Genomic DNA, 17,670 nt, shown 5'->3' with positions numbered 1-17,670 from the left:
CAGTTTTGCACAGGTAGAAGGATCAGCATTTGAGGAACTGCTAAGCCCTGTGGCAGGGATACAGCCTTGTAGAGTCTGCAGGCTCCTATGGCTCAGCTGTATGCACACCTGGAGAGGACACAGCAGGAGGACACAGCAGGGCTGGCAGAGGGTTGTAGTGTGAAGGGGAAAGATTTAAAAAAACAAACAAACAAACAAATTTTTTTGCACAAAGATAAAGCCATTTGGTAGTTGAATAAAAACAGGCTCTTGGTACTTCAAATGCAAGAATCTGTAGACATGATGATTTGAGAGGAACTGCCTTAAGGTGGCATTGTCTATGGATGAATCCTTTGATAATTATTTATTTATACAATTTTAAATGTTGACTAAGTTGCTCAGAGCCAACAACCAGAAGTGAAAGTTCATCCCATAATCAAAAAGCCGGTTTTGCTGTTTTGTGCATTGGACGAATAAATTTGGTTTCTTCCTGTTGTGCATAGATTTTTCCCTAGTTCATTTACCAAGCATACCTTATTTTGAGGATCTTTCTCCCATCTGCAGCAAAGAAGTGTTTGGTGATACACCTGTGACCTTTCTATCTCTTTTTATGGCTAAATACTGTGGGATAAGGTTGTATCTGTGCTGGTTTAGGAGCCTGGCATGGAAGGATTCTTCTGGAATCAGTATTATCTAAAAGTAAAAGTCAAATGGTACTGTGTTTCATATTTCCTTTTTTCTTATTGTTTGTGATCAATAGCAGAACTCTAGTAAGTGGTGGGAGAAAAACTGTATAGAAACAGTTATTTCTTCTTGCACTTTTAGTCTTTTGGTTATTTCCTTTTTTCCCCTTAGATGTTATGATCTTGTAACAGAACAGCAAAATGCAAGCTCACTATTTGACAAAACTTTGAGGAAGCAAGCCATTTTTTATGGGTTTTTTTGCCAGGTGGAACACCTGAAGAAACAGTCCTGAAGGAACCCTAATAAATTGCTTCTTATTGCTACCACACAGTGCTACCTACCTGGGGGTATGGATTCTCTTTAAGATGAAGGAAATGTCCTAACCTTTTTTTTTTTTTCCCCCCAAAAAAACAATTAGGAGAAATTTCTGATCTATTTGTAAGGATTTATTTTTTTCTTGCTGGGAAAAAAAAAAACCAAACCTGTGTACCAGACAGAAGAGTTTTCAGTGTCACTTGAAAGTGACACTAAAAGATTCTTTTGAATCAGCAAAACATCTAACATACAAAATCTTGATGCTTTACAGCCTCAGTGTTTAGTGAACAGTCAAGACACTTTATTACCCTAAGGAAAGAGACAGAAGTTGTTTCTGTCTTGGTACTTCTTATTCTGAGTTATTCTTTGTTTTTTGTCATGTTGCAAATCAGCAATGAAGAAAACTCACTCAGCAAGCAGTAAAAACAGCAACAAATGTTTACCCCTTGGGATATGTGCTCTGCAGAGAATTCCCCACCCAAACCGAGTAGACACTTCAAGGTCTATGCATACAAGTTTAGCTTGACTTGGAATACAGGCAGTCAGCCAATCAAGAAATCAGACAATCCAGTTTTTTATTTGAGGTTAAAAAATTTTCTATCTAGCAGGTTAATAAGTTATCCATGAAGCTCAAGAAGTGTCAGAACTGCAGTTTGGAATATCTGACATTAAATCTCTAAAATAAACATTGAAAACTAGAGAAAAGAAATTGCTCTGCAAAAGAATTGAGTAATATTATGATTTCCCTCTTCCTCACCCTTTGAACGTGTTGCTTAATCTATGCTAAGACTGTAATTGCTGTCCTGAAGAAGGATATGCATGTAGGTGCCTTTGGGTTCCACTACGTATTTTCTTTCTTGTGGCAATGAGTGGCCTTTCTGTCTTTATTAGTTGTCAATGTTTATTAATAACGTGGATTTTGGGTAAGATTCTTATTCTACGTCGATGAGAATGAATCCTGGTTCTAGTGACGTTAATAGGAACTTTGTCACTGATTTAATGAAGCAATGCTTTTAGCTTGGCAATGTAAGTTTTCTTACAATATACAAAGAAAAAATTATTTAAGTATAACCCATCCAGCACTTTTCCCCAAAACCATCTGAGTTACAGGTCAGTTCCTTTGTACCTTTTCTATAATGGTTTTACAATCTGATTAGAACAGGTCAAATAAGAACTTCTTCCAGCAGTTGCACATGGTTTTGCAAATACGGAGTTTGTGTTATAATTTATTGGGCGATATTATCCTCATTCAGGAGTTTTTGGAGAATGGTTAATTACTTATGTAGATGTTGACTAATGAAACATTGTTTGTTTAGAAGACAAAAAGCGTCACACCTATGACAGCACTGTGAACACACTCTTAGACTGTAAACTCTTCAAGTTAGGGACTCCTAGTTTTCATAGAAGTGAACAAACCATACCCTAAGATATATGAATCTGCCTTTTTCAGGAGCATATGTATGACTGACAAGTGCTTCCAGGAAAAATTGTAAATTGCTTTCTTTCCCAGAACTATTCAATAGTAAGTTTGCTTTTTCTTTAGTTAGTTCTGGAATTAAATTTTTCAGCCTCTATTCTTTTTCGTTAGATTTTGTTTCTTCCTGCCTTGTCTTCTAGGTTTTATGACTACTTATTTATAGGTTTGTTTCTTCCAGGCGGTTAAATTGATCTTTAATTTTATTTCATGACCACAGAGGAAAACAGCACAAGCTCAAGCAAGTTGGAAGGCAGGCAGGTATTGTATGCACTTTCCTGAGGCTAAACAGACCTTTGCTTTAGTGTCTTGGCTGCTGAAGTGTGCTCTTCTAAGGAAGAGGATGTTGAAGGAAATCTAGGGAATTTGTTCTTTTATTAGATTAAACAGAATAAAGATATGTGGTCACTCAACCATACGTGGCCGTGCAGAGTCCAGATAAGTGCTGTTACCAGTCTCAAATGAGTCAGCCTAAGACTGTATGTGTGGGTGTGGAAAGAGCAGAAAAAACAAAATCTCTTGGTAGCAGAACAAATTATCACTGTGAGTCAGGGCTCTGGCCTCTGAAGTTGGTTTGGGATTGAAAATCAAGGTAGTTATAAAGACATTTTATGTCAGGACCTAAGTCCTCGTTATTACCTAAAATGTGCCTTTTATGCGAAAGACCAGCAAATTATAGCAATGGTGTTCGCATTCTACAGTTTCAAGCTCTTGAAGAGGAAAGCAAGGCTGACAAGCACCTGAACAATGCTTGGTGCTAATGAAACAGGAGCTGTCTTTACTTGCTAGGCAGCTGTTTTGTAGGTGCAGAGATGCAACGTTACTTTGGTTTTGCTAGTGATCCCAATACTTTGGGGAATAGGATTTGCCACTTTGTTCCTATGCCTTGAGCAATTGTAATTTTTTTCAAAAGGAAATTGCTTTACTACAGTTCTAATTTCCACTTTTAAAGTACTGTTTTTCATCTTCACTTTCTCTTTACTTTTATGGGATGGAGCAAATCATTACTTTGAAAAGACGCAGCAGTTTCTCCACAGACAAGTGGGGCAATGCGTTTGACAGCGTGACAAGTCCCTCCTTCAGGTTGCTTGATGTGCTGGCAAGTGCCACACTGAATGGCTAAGATACGCAGTTATCCATAACAGGGGTGTGGAAAAATCCTAGTGCTCAGCTCTGTAGTTTAACATTCATGGAAGGTATGTGTATTTTACATGTAAGAGAATAGCCCTTTATACGGCATTACAGAGTTCAGTCTTGGTCAGAAACTGCTGCGGCAGTGCTAGACTTCATTTTCTTTAATACTAGAATATGTAAAACAATATGTTGAGCACTTCTTTTGGAACTGAAATTTTCTTGTATTCAGTAAATCATCCTCAACTACAATGACTTTTGGGAACTGACCTCTTGGTCGAATATGCTTATACTGATGTGGACATCACATATAAACAAAATGTTCTCCGACCATACACAGACATTTAGTTCTGAATCTCAGTGGAGCAAGTGACTGGCTTAATGTTCCCACCATCAATTTCTACCAACACCTGGGAGGCACCTTCCCATCGTTATGCTGACACAAGGGGCTGTGCAAACTCTTCCTGTTCTGCTTGGCAAAATCAACCCAGTCAAGTAAATCTCCCTTGCTGTTGGTTTGGAGCCAGCCTAGCTGACCTTGCCTGTGTGAAGAGTTCGTATGATCCTCTCCAGCTGGCAAAGATGGTGGGGACAGCAAACTGCACCATAATGGCAATAACAAGCAGTTTGGGAACAGATATATACATAGCCAAACCATGTTTGCTGTGTGAACATCTGTCTTACTAACTGTACTGGCAGCAATTTGCTATAATAAGAACACGCTTCACAAGCAAAGTGCGCTCTTTGGACAAAAGCACTCTTGTGCATCTACACTAAAGCAGTTCTGCTGGTACGGCCAGTTGAGTCACGTGTTAGGTATTCACAAGACTTATGAAGAGATGTAATTATTTTTATCTTATTGCCTTTACCTTTCCCCCAATGTGGTTGGGGTATGGCTTGATATTGACACCACAGTGGTGGCACAATCCTTATGGTAAATATGGTCAGACTGGTACAGAGTATACAGACTCTCACACTACGGGACAAAGTCCTCCTTTGTAATCACTTGAAAACTGATTTAGTTCTGTGTGCCCTAGACCTATGAGCATACAGCACTTCAGGCAATATGTGAAATCATAAAGACCACCCTTTGAATTTCAAAAACACATTTCACTTGGAGAAACCACTAGTCTGTCCTTTTTGAAGATTAGCATAACATTTGTGATGTGGTTTGCATTTCATGTATGTTGTGTGACAGAACTTTGCATGGTGTGGAATCCTTGTGTTCGACAGATATTTCATGTACTTGTATTAATTGAATATTTGATCTCATTTTGTATTTCAAGAATAACTTATATGTGTATATGCAAAAAAAATTGTACTGCTGTTGAGGTAGCATAATTTAGCTTGCTAGTTGCTGTGGACATTGGATAAGGTGCGTATTACTGTTTGAATTACATTCCTTTCTAATCTTTCTAATTGACTTTCTCCTACATCAGAAAGGGGCATCTGACCAACTTTCTACCCATCGGGCAGTAACCACTGGATTCTGTTTCCTTCACTAAGATTCTGTAAGATTCTCTGAAGCTCCAAAAAAAGGCCCCATCCCACACTGCCAGCTGCTTAGCATTTTAGCCAATATTCATCTGAATTTAATGTAGACCTAGAACAGTATGGAACAATGTATATCACTTTTGAATGACCCAGTAACAGCCCTCAGTTTCCTCATACTTCACATCAAGTTGGGGTAAAATGCACACACAGGCAAGAACTCTCAACAGCTTATTAAATCTTGTAGAAAATCATATTTCTAGGGAAGTAATGTACCTTTCTGTGTCAGTACTGAACCACCACTGTTCTGTATATTGCAAATAGCGACAGACCTGATGCTGGTCTGAGTTAGGTAGCAGTAAAGACCACTCTCTTCGTTTAGTTGCTCTCATTAGCTAGATCTGGGCAGTTTCTTTGGGTGTTTCTAACCTGCCCTGCATCTTGCCCTGCTGCTTCATGTATACAGCTGAGGGGGCTGTGTTGGTCCTGTGGCCACTGACGAGTATTTTACGTGGAGCGGGAGCAGCCTTGGCTACAGTGACCATGAAACAGTGGAGTTCAAGATCCTTAGGGCAACAAGGAGGGTGCACAGCCAGCTCACTACCCTGAACTTCAGGAGAGCAGACTTTGGTCTCTTCAGGGATCTGCTTGGTAGAGTACCATGGGATAAAGACCTGGAGGGAAGAGGGGCCCAAGAAAGCTGGTTAATGTTCAAGGGTCACCTCCACAAGCTCAGGAGCGATGCATCCCAGCAAAGAGGAAGTCAGGCAAAAATGCCAGGAGGCCTGCATGGATGAACAAGGAGCTCATGGATGAACTCCACGAGGAAGGAAGCCTACAGAGCATGGAAGCAAGGACAGGTAGTCTGAGAGGAATACAGAGAAATTGTCTGAGCAGCCAGGGATCAGGTTAGAAAAGCCAAAGCCCTGATTGAATTAAATCTGGCCAGGGATGTCAAGGGCAATAAGAAAAGCCTCTATAAGTACGTTGGTGATAAAAGGAAGATTAGGGCAAATGTGGGCCCTCTCCAGAAGGAAGCTGGAGACATGATTATCCAGGACATGGAGAAGGCTGAGGTACTCGGTGACTTTTTTTGCCTCAGCCTTCACCAGCAAGTGCTCCAGCCACACTGCCCAAGACGCAGAATGCAAAGGCAGGGACTGGGACAATGAAGAACCACCCACTGTAGGAGATCAGGCTTGAGACCAGCTAAGGAATCTGAAGGTGCACAAGTCTATGGGACCTGATAAGACGGATCCACGGGTCCTGAGGGAACTGGTGGATGAAGTGGCTAAGACACTATCCATCATATTTGAGAAGTCATGGCAGTCCAGGGAAGTTCCCACTGACTGGAAAAAGGGAAACATAACCCCCATTTTTAAGAAGGCAAAAAAGGAAGACCTGGGGAACTACAGGCTAGGTCTCACCTCTGTGCCTGGCAAGATCAAGAAGCAGATCCTCCTGGAAACTATGCTAAGGCACCTGGAAAATAAGGAGGTCATTGGTGACAGCCAACATGGCTTCACTAAGGGCAAATTGTGCCTGACAAGTTTGGTGGCCTTTTACAACGGGGTTACAGCGTTGGTGGATAAGGGGAGAGAAACTGACATCATCTACCTGGACTGCTTACATTTGACGCTGTCCAGCATGACATCCTTGTCTCTCTAAATTGGTGACACATGGATTTGATGGATGGACCACTCGATGGATAAGGAATTGGCTGGATGGTCACCCTCAAAGAGTTGCGGTCAACAGCTCAATGTCCAAGTGGAGACCAGTGACCAGTGGCATTCCTCAGGAGTCAGTATTGGGACTGGTACTGTTTAACATCTTTGTCGGCAACATGGGCAGTGGGATTGAGTGCACCGTCAGCAAGTTTGCTGATGACACCAAGCTGTGTGGAGCAGCCAACGTGCTGGAGGCAAAGGATGGAATCCAGACGGGCCTTGACAGGCTTGAAAGGTGGGCCCGTGCAAACTTCATGAGGTTCAGCAAAGCCAAGTGCAAGGTCCTGCACATGGATCGGGGCAATCCCAAGCACAAATACAGGCCGGACAGAGAATGGATTGAGAGTAGTCCTGAGGAGAAGGACTTGGGGCTGTTGGTTGACAAAAAGTTCAACATGACCCAGCAATGTGCATTTGCAGCCCGGAAAGCCAACTGTATCCTGGGCGGCATCAAAAGAAACGTGACCAGCAGGTCAAAGGAGGTGAGTCTCCCCCTCTACTCTGCTCTCATGTGACCCCACCTGGACTACTGCATTCAGCTCTGGGGCCCCCAACATGAGAAGGACATGGACCTGTTGGAGCAAGTCCAGAGGAGGGCCATGAAGATGATCAGAGGGCTGGAGCACCTCTCCTATGAAGACAGGCTGAGGCAGTTGGGGTTGTTCAGGCCAGAGAAGAGAAGGCTCCAGGGAGACCTTGTAGCCTATCTAACCTTCCACCACCTAAAGGGGGCCTACAAAAAAGCTGGAGAGGGACTTTTTACAAGGGCATGTAGTGATAGGACAAGGGGTAATGGCTTTGAACTGAAAGAGGGTAGATTTAGATTAGCTGTAAGGAAGAAGTTCTTCACTGTGAGGGTAGTGAGGCACTGGAACAGGTTGCCCAGAGAGGCTGTGGATGCCCCATCCCTGGAAGGGTTCAAGGCCAGGTCGGATGGGGCTTTGAGCAGCCTGGTCTAGTGGAAGGTGTCCCTGCCCATGGCAGGGGCGCTGGAACTAGGTGATCTTTAAGGTCCCTTCCAACCCAAACCATTCTACAATTCTCTATCAGTAGATTGTGATCACAGCTCCCATTACATATTACCAGACACAGGAAAACGTAAATATGTTTATTTCCTGTGCTGGAATGTCTTGTGGAATTAATATTGTGTATGACTTGGGCAAGGATCATAGGAGCTCCTGTCACTTGCATGTTCTGCTGTGCTTTCTGTGGATTCTTTTGGGAGGGATTTATCATCCCAGAAGGACATCCTGAATTGTGGTGGATGAATCAAGTATGGCACCGTTCACCAAATCTTGCAACACTAGTGCTAGGAAACACCTGAAGAAAATGCTGTAAGACCAACTTAAAACTGAAAGGGGGAATACTTCTCTACACAGCAGGTAGTGACCTTCTGGAACCGGCTGCCCCAGGCAATGGTGGAGACAAAAACTATCAGCTGTTTTACAAAGGCAAAGACAAATTCATGGGCAAGCTACTGGGGACATGGCAGGGATGTCTCCTTAACAGCCTCAGTACAAGAGCTGTGGATGTCAGGGATGTTCAAGGGGAATGGCCTGTAGAAAGTGGCTGGGCTTGCACATGTTGTCTAAGTAACGCTTCCTTTTGCCACAACTGGAGAGATAATACCAAACTAAACAGGACATTGGCCAGACTCACCAGGCATTTCACACCACCTTTTAGGGGCTCTGACTGCCAATGAGTCTGAATTTCTGTGGTTTTGCCTGCCAGCGAGTGAAACTCTATGACTAACAAGCACTGCAATATTACTTACATATTACAGGATCAGTCAAGCATGTGGCTAAACAGGACTTGTCTATATGCCTAAACACCAGGTGTTAACAGGTGCCAAACAGGGAGTTCACATTTAATTGTATAAGCTATAATAGAAACTTGCAGGTCAAGGGACAAGAGTGTTCCTGCTAACCCAACAGAATAACATGAATTTGACCAACATGAATTTCACTGGCAGTAAGCTGATTTGCTCAGATATCCCCTAACATGTAACTCTTCAGCTTTGGTACTAAAAACGGGAGCTTTTCTAGCAAAGCAAGTTATTGCTGCTTTGGCTGGTTCAGGAGTCCTTGTTTATTTCCATTTTGAAAACAGTTTTTGAAGATTATCTTAATGGGATTCAAATTTATGCCAGGGGTATCTCATAAGCATCCCCTTTCCCTTGCCATAATAGCAGGAAAATCATAAAGGGCAACTTCTACATATAAACCATCTGATTTCAATAAAATAATTGGATGCACAAACTTGGGATTTAATATCAGCTTTATCTGATGTTTTTTCAAGTTGTGTATAATAATGAAGCATGGGATAAATTGTATAAAATAGTCTGGGGTTTGTTTTGGTTTTTTTTTATTAATATTGCCCATGTTAGAGAAATAAAGCTTACATAGTATTGACTCTGTCTTTCTGTCTTTCTTATCAAGTTTCAAGCATTTTTGAGGGTTTGGCAGGAGTCCCTAATCCCTGAAGCTCTAAATGATTTATCACCTCCCTGTACATGCATTGAAGTAATCATGTGCCAGCTGCACTGCGTGCTCTCCTGTGGCATTCTCGCTCTTCAATCCAAAACTGTATGTGCACAGGCAGAGGCACACCAATGTCTCCCCAGTCAGGACACTTTTCTCTGGGAAGTTTATTGCTCTAAAAACTGTATTTTTAGATGAATGTATTCAGGAAGTGTGTTTGTAAACATGATTTTATCACTATTTTGCTGACTCCAGAGGAGATGGCTATAGAGTGTTTCCTCCCAGGTTCTCTGTCTGGACCTTGTGATCCTTTACTTACCAGTAGCAGCTTTCAGCCTTTTCTGTATCATCACTCCATTTTATAATTATGGCAAAATCAGGCCTTTCTTTTCCATTTAGCCATAAATTATGGTTTCCTGGATTTGACTTATTTTTTTAATTAATCTTCCTTCCATCCTTTCCCCCTTTCCAGATAGTCTTTTATCTGGCAGCTCTCCAGTGGAGGCACTGCCCCAAGTTGAAATTCTGCCTCAGTATTTCCTGGTCATGCCTCAGCTTATTACATGTCCGTGGAGTCATTCTGCAAACAAATTAATTTCTCCTTACGTAGAAATTGTAGAACTCTTTCATTCTGTTCTTCTCCAAAGGATGTCAAAACAAATTTGTTTGAGTGGCTTTCAGGGCACTGTGTACAGAAGTGCCAGGTGCACCTACAGATATAATAGGAGCAAAAGAGTTTTGAAAAAATGAGAGACAGGAAAAGCAAATTGTTGTGGTGATAAAACAAGTTGTTTGCTCTTCTTGTACAAGTTGATTAAACTAAAAGGATGCTGTCACCCATACAGACAAAAGCCATGCCCCTTTCCCTGCACCTTGTTTCGGAGAATACTTCAGAAACCGCTATGTAAAGGGCATCTATCTGCCCCTGCTCCTTCACCTGGATATGTTGAAAAGTTATACCTTGTTTTCTTCCATGCCTCTTCTGCAGGCTTTAACAGCATATCTCAGCATGCTATTGCCTACCAGCTTTGGAGAATCTGTTTCTTGCCCTACAAATCTTCCATTGCAGATATTAAGAGAACTGTGTATTTGTTTGGCTTGAAGTCCAGTTTGTCACAGGGGATTTGGATAGTTATGAAGAAAAGTGGCATCCTGAGCATCCCTGTTCTCCCTTGCCAGCAGATGACAATCTGTCACCAGCTAAAAATCTTCCTCAGGCATCCAGGAATAAAGCAGCAGATTTAGTCAGTTGCCAAGCAAAGTGCTTGCTGGGTTTGTGTGAGGTTTTGTACTCCTCTGAGCAGGTTTCTTGCTGAAGAACACATTGAGGTTTTGCTGGGTTTTTGGAAATTTCTTGGGTTTGGGGTGTTTTTTTCCAATATCACCTTGTATGTAGCTAATATTTTCTGACTTCAGAAGTATTAGCCTATGTTACACAGTATCATTTTTTTCTTGCTGCTGAACTCTGACCACATACCCAGCTCTGCATAAGACAACTATAGTTGAATTGGTCTGAAAAAGAAGTAGAAATAACCAACAGAAGGTTTACTGGCACAAGGGAATTTCATTTAAAAATTAAAAGTTCCTTCTAGCATTGGTAGTTAACTCCAGTCTTTTATCAGCTGGATTAATTTGCTAGTCTACAGGAACTGTGAAGAGATCAAAAGTTTAATGACCAGTGGGGCCTAGATTGTAATGCATTATCTTGCTTCTCTTAAAAATATTGCAAAACCAGAAAATGTTTTTAATGTTATATGATGTACCATTAGTCAAAATGCAGCCCTTAATAAACTTGCACTCTGCAGGATTGAGTGGTAGTGGCAAAGGAAACATTACACTGCTTATGGCAATGCACCCCCAGACTAAAAGCTTGCAAGAAATCCTGAAGCTGATAGCATTAGGATCTGTGCCAGACTCATTCTAGTTTCTGCTCCTAGGTCACTTATGTTAACTTATATTGTTTCATCCTTTGGACATTGTAAACTTTTTTAGAATAGAAAATGAAAGAAAAGCAAAGGTTTGTATTAAAATAAGTGTTCCACAGCATGTTGTTGGTACCTAACCATAGTTGATTGGTGATAGTTTGCATTGAAGTTACAGTTTAAATGAGATAGTTTGAATGTGTGCTTATAAATCACAGTTGTACTAGGTGTGTTTCTTTCATGATATTGTATACTCATGGGACCATGATCAAGATGCTCTTTTGAAAGCAAGTGAAAGGCAGGAATCTACATATACAAAACAGTTCAGACCAAGGCTGCCACTTTCTGCTGGAGTGACACTGTCTATATTACATCCTTTAGGAGATCACAAGGCTAATACTGGGGCATGGTAACCAAAATTGTTGGTTCTCTTCTGTGTTCTGCTAATCATATGCTCTATATAGGTCTTTCATCTCTCTGTGTCAGTTAATTCTTCTCTAACTTGTCTTCCTATGACAGGGAAATGGAGCACATAAACTGGATGTTCATAGATACTGCTTGTGAAAGATCCTGTAAGTTAGCTCTTTGGGGCAGAGACTGGGTCTTGGTTTGTCTTGTACAATGCTGGGTGAGTTTTGTACTTCATAAATTTTTAATATGCAAAAGTGCAGCTTGTGGGAAGGATGTGCTGCTAATGCTGCACTTTGTTTATTTTTAGGAAGACATTTGTCTGCTCATTTACAGCTGTTGCAATCAGGGACAAATATTCCCAGTCAATGTACAAATTTAAAAAATGTTAATGTGTTGGTCTTGATTCTGATGTCATCTGGGCAGGTGCTGCTCTGAAATAGCTCTATTGAAGTTAAGGAGTAAATCTGATCAAAGATGACATCAAAAGCAGTATAATCTATAAAGCAATTCTGCCTGCATGTAGAACATACTGGTTTCCAATAGAAGAAGAGAGCTTTATTGAATTGCGTTAAATTGTTGTCAGTATGTTAGTAGTATAACAAAACCTCATTTCTGGATTTTCTAAAGTGATGATGGGAGGGAAATGGATTGTAGTTCTAACAAGAAGAGTTGGCTTTGAAATGTTTGACGGAGATTTTTCTACAGGAATGTCCCAAAATACGGCTGAGATTCTTGCATTGTTAAGAATCAAAGCTTGGTTATGAGTTTTATTGTGGCAATAGTCTTCATGGCTGACTCCCTCTGCAGCTGGCACATTGAGGCAAGTTTACATGTTTTGAGTGCAAGGAGATTAAAATACTGATATAAGGGGTAAGATAGTATTGATTTGGCATTCTCGGGGTATGCAAAATGGTTATCCCTGAGGCGTTGCGTGATGAGTGTGAATATGGCAACCTTCACCTGGTGGATTTTCTTGCTCTGTGCCTACACCCACTCTTGCACAATTACCTACTTAATACGTTAGTCTTTCTCACCCTTTTGACCATTTGCATGAGAGTTGAGTGAATGTCTGAGTCAAAGCAGAACTGCAGATCTGGAGCATGGCGAGATCAGAATACGACACTTCAGGCAATGTTTTTAGTTGTGAAAAACACACAGTTAAATAAGTCTTTTATTGTTTAATCTGAAAGATCAATATTCATTTGACAGTAAGCAGAAGGGGGGAGGAAGTAGAAATGCCCAGTATTAGTGCTGAGGTAGGGGAATGCTAACACTGCATATTGCCATCTAGTGGAGCTAGTTAAGTTTCAGTATGCCTGCTAACATGTCTGATTCAAAAAGGCTGATATAAAACCTGTTTGCATGCATTTCATTTTCTTTTTTACTTTCTCCATGTTTTCAGTGCAATGCCAATTGACTTCAATTCTAATACAAAATTTGTTAGACAATGGAGACATCTTAGTTGTGCATTTGCTAATTTTTATTTTAATTTACAGCACACTAATTATATTGGTTCTGTAAAGATTTCTGGTCTCTGTGAAATGGTAGGTAGGTCTGTGCTTTTTTGTTTCTCTGAGGAGTGGGAATCAGGAACACGCAGCAGTATCTGGATTAGTGTCCTTATCAACTTTGAATGAGAAAGGTTGAATGCTCTGGCTTTGTCTTTTATTCCTTCACAAAAGTAGTAAACTAATTTCCTAGGCTGGAAGATGCACTGGGTGAACAGAACTCTGTTTGGATGAGGCATATGGAGATTTTTTCTTTGAGTTTTGTGGGTTTTGCTTGGACTTGTTTCGGTTTGGGTGTTGGGGTTTTGTTGTTGTTGGGGGGGGGGGTTAAGACTAATGAAGCAGAAAGGAACTTGCTCGAAATTTCTATGTTGTGTTGTCACAGAAAAGCTGAGATATCTTGTATGCATATTTCTTTTGGTTACTTGTTCACATTTAAGAAAGCCAGTTCTGTAACAAAGGTGTGGTAATTCTTGGGATAAGCCCCTGCTTCAAGGAAAGCAGGGGAGTTACCAATGGATATACTAAATTAATTTAAAATTTTTCATCCGGAACATTTGGTATTTCAGATCCAAATTGGCTCTTCTCTGATCCTGTCTACATTAAGAGGAACAGCAGGCAGTGACTGGTATTCCTTCCTTTCCACTCTTGCAGAAAGAGAACTATTATAGACAGAATAAATATGCAGCTTTGGGCTTTCATCCTATGACAGCAATGGATAGACTTTAGGGAATCTCTTTTATTTCATATATGTTGTACATTTTCTGTGTTCCAAGGTATAGGATGACATTGAGATGGCCATATGTTTTTGAGGACAGCCTTTGGACCAGCTTCTCTGGCAAGGAATGCTTTAAATAATAATAAGACAGTGGGAACGCTTTAGATAATAATACGATGGTGAACCATCAAAAAATAATTCCTATTCAAAAGTGTATTTAAAAATAAAGCTTGCCTCTATGCTTGAAAAAGCATGCTTGTTGGAGATGCAGTCTTTATAGAAAAAGCCAAATCCAATAAGTACTGGATATGGTTGAAGTTAGCAGTTCTAAGTGAATACTAGAAACAATTAAAATGTAAAATCAAGGAATAGAAACAAAAGTGCTTAATTGTGCCATCTACAGCCATGACACATTTAGGATCTGGCCCTTCTCCCTGTGATGCTTATGACAAAACATTCATTAACATTTCAAAGCTAGTTTTGAATTCCTGAAGGACTTTTGTTCTTCTAAGGGTAGCTGCCTGCACGCACAAAAGTCCCGGTGACTGGTGGCAATAGTAGATTTCATAAATTCTTTCCAGGCAAGAAGATGCAGAAAAATAAATGTTCCTTAGAACAGGCCTTACTCTAACTTCCCGGTCCCTGGAGACCCTTATGAAAGTTAGCTGAGAAGCCTTGGTAACTTGTTAAACAGCTGTAAGCCTCAGCTGCAAATGCATTTGGTTGTCAACCTCTTTCTCTGGCTGGCAGATACTGCTATTGAGACATCATTTTCAGTTCATGGATTTGACGTGACCATTGCAACTTCCTTCCAGTCTACTCTGTGTTTGCAGCAGCTTAGTTGTACTGTGAGAAGGCCCTGTGCCAGGTCCTTTGTTCCAAATGAAGGATCTAAATCATTTAACATTTCAAAAACATGCCTAGAAATCAATAGAGGGGATTAGAAAATCAAATCTATTCAAGTTCAGTGCAGAGCCATAAAGGTTGAAAAAAGTGTCAGAGTATTCTCTGAGTTAAACCTGGTGATGAAGGCTCAGAACAAACCTTAGTAAAAGCACAAAGTATGAGCCGGAGCCCATGCTGGCGTGAACCTGTTTTGTTCCAAGCTAGCTGAAGAATGCAGACTAACACCAGCTAAAACTTGGACAGAAAGGCTTGGCTTTCCAGCATGAGAGCCATGTTCCATTTATTAAGCTACAAACCCCAAATCTAACCAAAATTGCACTTCCATGCAGGAAATCAAACCAGAACCCTCTCTCTAGAACTTATAAATCTCAGGTAGCTCTAGATTTGAGCTTTCTCTTTACTCTCTATCTATTCCTCCAACATATGTTTTTCATACCAGAAAAACAGGAGGGATGGTATTGAGAAAAGCAGAAAGCAAGCTCTCCGAGCATAAATTGGGACAGCTTACCAAAGAGAAGGGGAACTTGACAAATACACAAATAAGCCTGTTAATTTCCAGAACAGCAACACTGAAAACAAGCCCGTGCTGTAAATGGAGACCATTGTAAAGGGACTGCATGAAGCTGGGCAAACCTGTTAGTAGTGATAGAACTGAACAAGTGAGGAACTTCTCTTAACAAGTTGGAACTAGTTATTATCGGCATCCTCAAAGGAAAAATCAAACTTTGTTTCCAAATCTGAGCTCAGGTTTCTAAAACTGGGCTGGAGACTACTGAGAGGTGGGAATTGGAAGAGGAGAGCAAGGATGGTTTTCTTTACTTGTACAATCTCTCAACTTGGATATGAGTTGATCAAAATCTATATTTATTATATTGCAATTAAAGCTGGTCAGAAATAAGACTTTTTCTTGCCCCCTAAAAGAATTTCTGAACAGGAGTTTGAAACAACTTGCAGATTTAAAATGAAGGAAGGTGGATGCTTAGTTGGGACTTCCATTGGAAAAGTTTTCAGGAGCAGTTCTGCAGAGCTTTTCCACTCTTATACGTGGAGCTTGAACCTTTGTCTCCCACCTTCCAGTGAAACGTGTAATAATAGGGATGTCCTTGGAGATGAAAGGATTCTGCCAAGAACCCCTCTGTTTTTTAGGGGGTAAGAAAAGTAGTGGTGGTATATGCTGGGTACTTTCTCACTGTTTTGTCTTAGGTATACTTCCGGAATACTACTTCTATTTTAGATCAAAGAAAAATGCGAATGCACACTAGAAATCCTTTTTGAGTTTTTTGCTGTGGTTTGGTGTTTTTTTCCTTCCTCCCCTTCAGTTACTGTGTGGTCAACCTTGACAGGCTTTTAATGCTCTGCCAAGTTCTCTGGGAGCTGCTGAGACCATCCTTCTAATGGATATATGATGTAATTATATTTCAGCATCCTCTAAATCGGTCCCTTCTACTACCATGGTGCTCACATGTACGTGCAGTTGAAAGTGTTGCTTTGTGCATATGTATTTAATGAGGATGTGGCCCTAAACTATCACGAGGGCCAAGAGAGCCAGCTGTACAAGAGCTTTTGGTACCCAGAGCTGACTGTGTGGAACTACGAATGTTTTTCATTTGTCTCGTTAAATAATTTCTCCAAGGTACTAATCAAAGCTTCTTGTTTTCATTATTCTGCTACAGTACTAAGTGACCAGAAATGTGAAGAAAAATCAGGGTGGAAAAAAACCCCGACCTTCAGGACTTTAAAAGTTGGCCTTTTAACCCATATTTTCAACACCTAGCTTTAGCAAAGCTCTGGTGCAACAAAGGCTGATGACTGATCCTTGTGCTGTCTCACTGTGTGGTGCTGATCTCCGCCTACCCATCAGAAAGCTACTGCTTATAGAAAAGCAAAAAAAGCTCTACAGACTAGTTTGTTTTTGAAACTAGAAACATGCTCTTTTGACTCTTAGTTTACAAACTGCAGCTCAGCATTAATCACAGAGTTAAAGGGGGTATGTGGAACACTTGACACTACAAATTGCAAGTAAGAACTGGAAGCTGTATTTCTGTTGGAAGCATTACTGCATTTTCCTCATCTGAACTCATGGAGGTTTTTATGCAGAGATTGGCTGGAAAGCAGGAGTCAGGGGCGTATACTAAATTGGGTTTGGATGCTTTCTAGTAGTATTTTGTGTTGCTACATGTGCTTGAATCACAGTGTTTGGATTCCTAAAACTTGGGGAATCGGTGTTCTGGGCCTAGACTCAGTCTGCTTTCCTAGTTCTAAGTCAATTTACAGTGCATAATTTACCCTTGTTTAGAAGTGGTTTTTAGAACATACACATGGGCAGTTGACCCAGATGCAAGAATACAAATATGTTATTATGAACAAACAGGGCATTTTCTTTGAGGATGTATTATCTTCACTAAGAAGTAGCATTACTGTAGGAAAGAAGAAATCAGCTGGATACAAGCTCGTTCAATATCCCCTCTGGCTGTTACTGAATGTAAATGCTCACCTGTAACAGAGTTGGTTCCACCTATTATAAAATCCCCTGTTAACTTAATGCTGTAATCTGCATGCCTAAATAAATGTCATTAAGGTCACTGGTGATTTTTCTTGGACAAAGATCATAGAATACCCAGGTCTTAAATGGTAGCTTTAAGGAAATCATTTAAGTGTTAGATGATGATGCTCTCTTTTACTCTGTACTTCATTCTGCAGTTAGTATGCTCAGAATAGCTTGGATTTGTTTTGACCAGTTTGGGGTCTTTTACAGTCAGTAGTTCAAGTGAGAACTGAAAAACAAAATAGGTGTTGGTTTTGGATAAAATAAAAAAAGAGAGGAGAATTGTTTAAGCTAGAGGAAGAACAGATATTTAAAAGCTTTAAAAAAAAAAAAAAAAATCAATTTCCAGGAGTAGCAATTATGGAATGGACCACTAGAA

Source organism: Haliaeetus leucocephalus, unplaced genomic scaffold, assembly GCF_000737465.1.
Source record: "Haliaeetus leucocephalus isolate CR32 unplaced genomic scaffold, Haliaeetus_leucocephalus-4.0 Scaffold984, whole genome shotgun sequence".
Taxonomy (NCBI): Eukaryota; Metazoa; Chordata; class Aves; order Accipitriformes; family Accipitridae; genus Haliaeetus; species Haliaeetus leucocephalus.
This window is presented reverse-complemented; position numbering follows the sequence as displayed.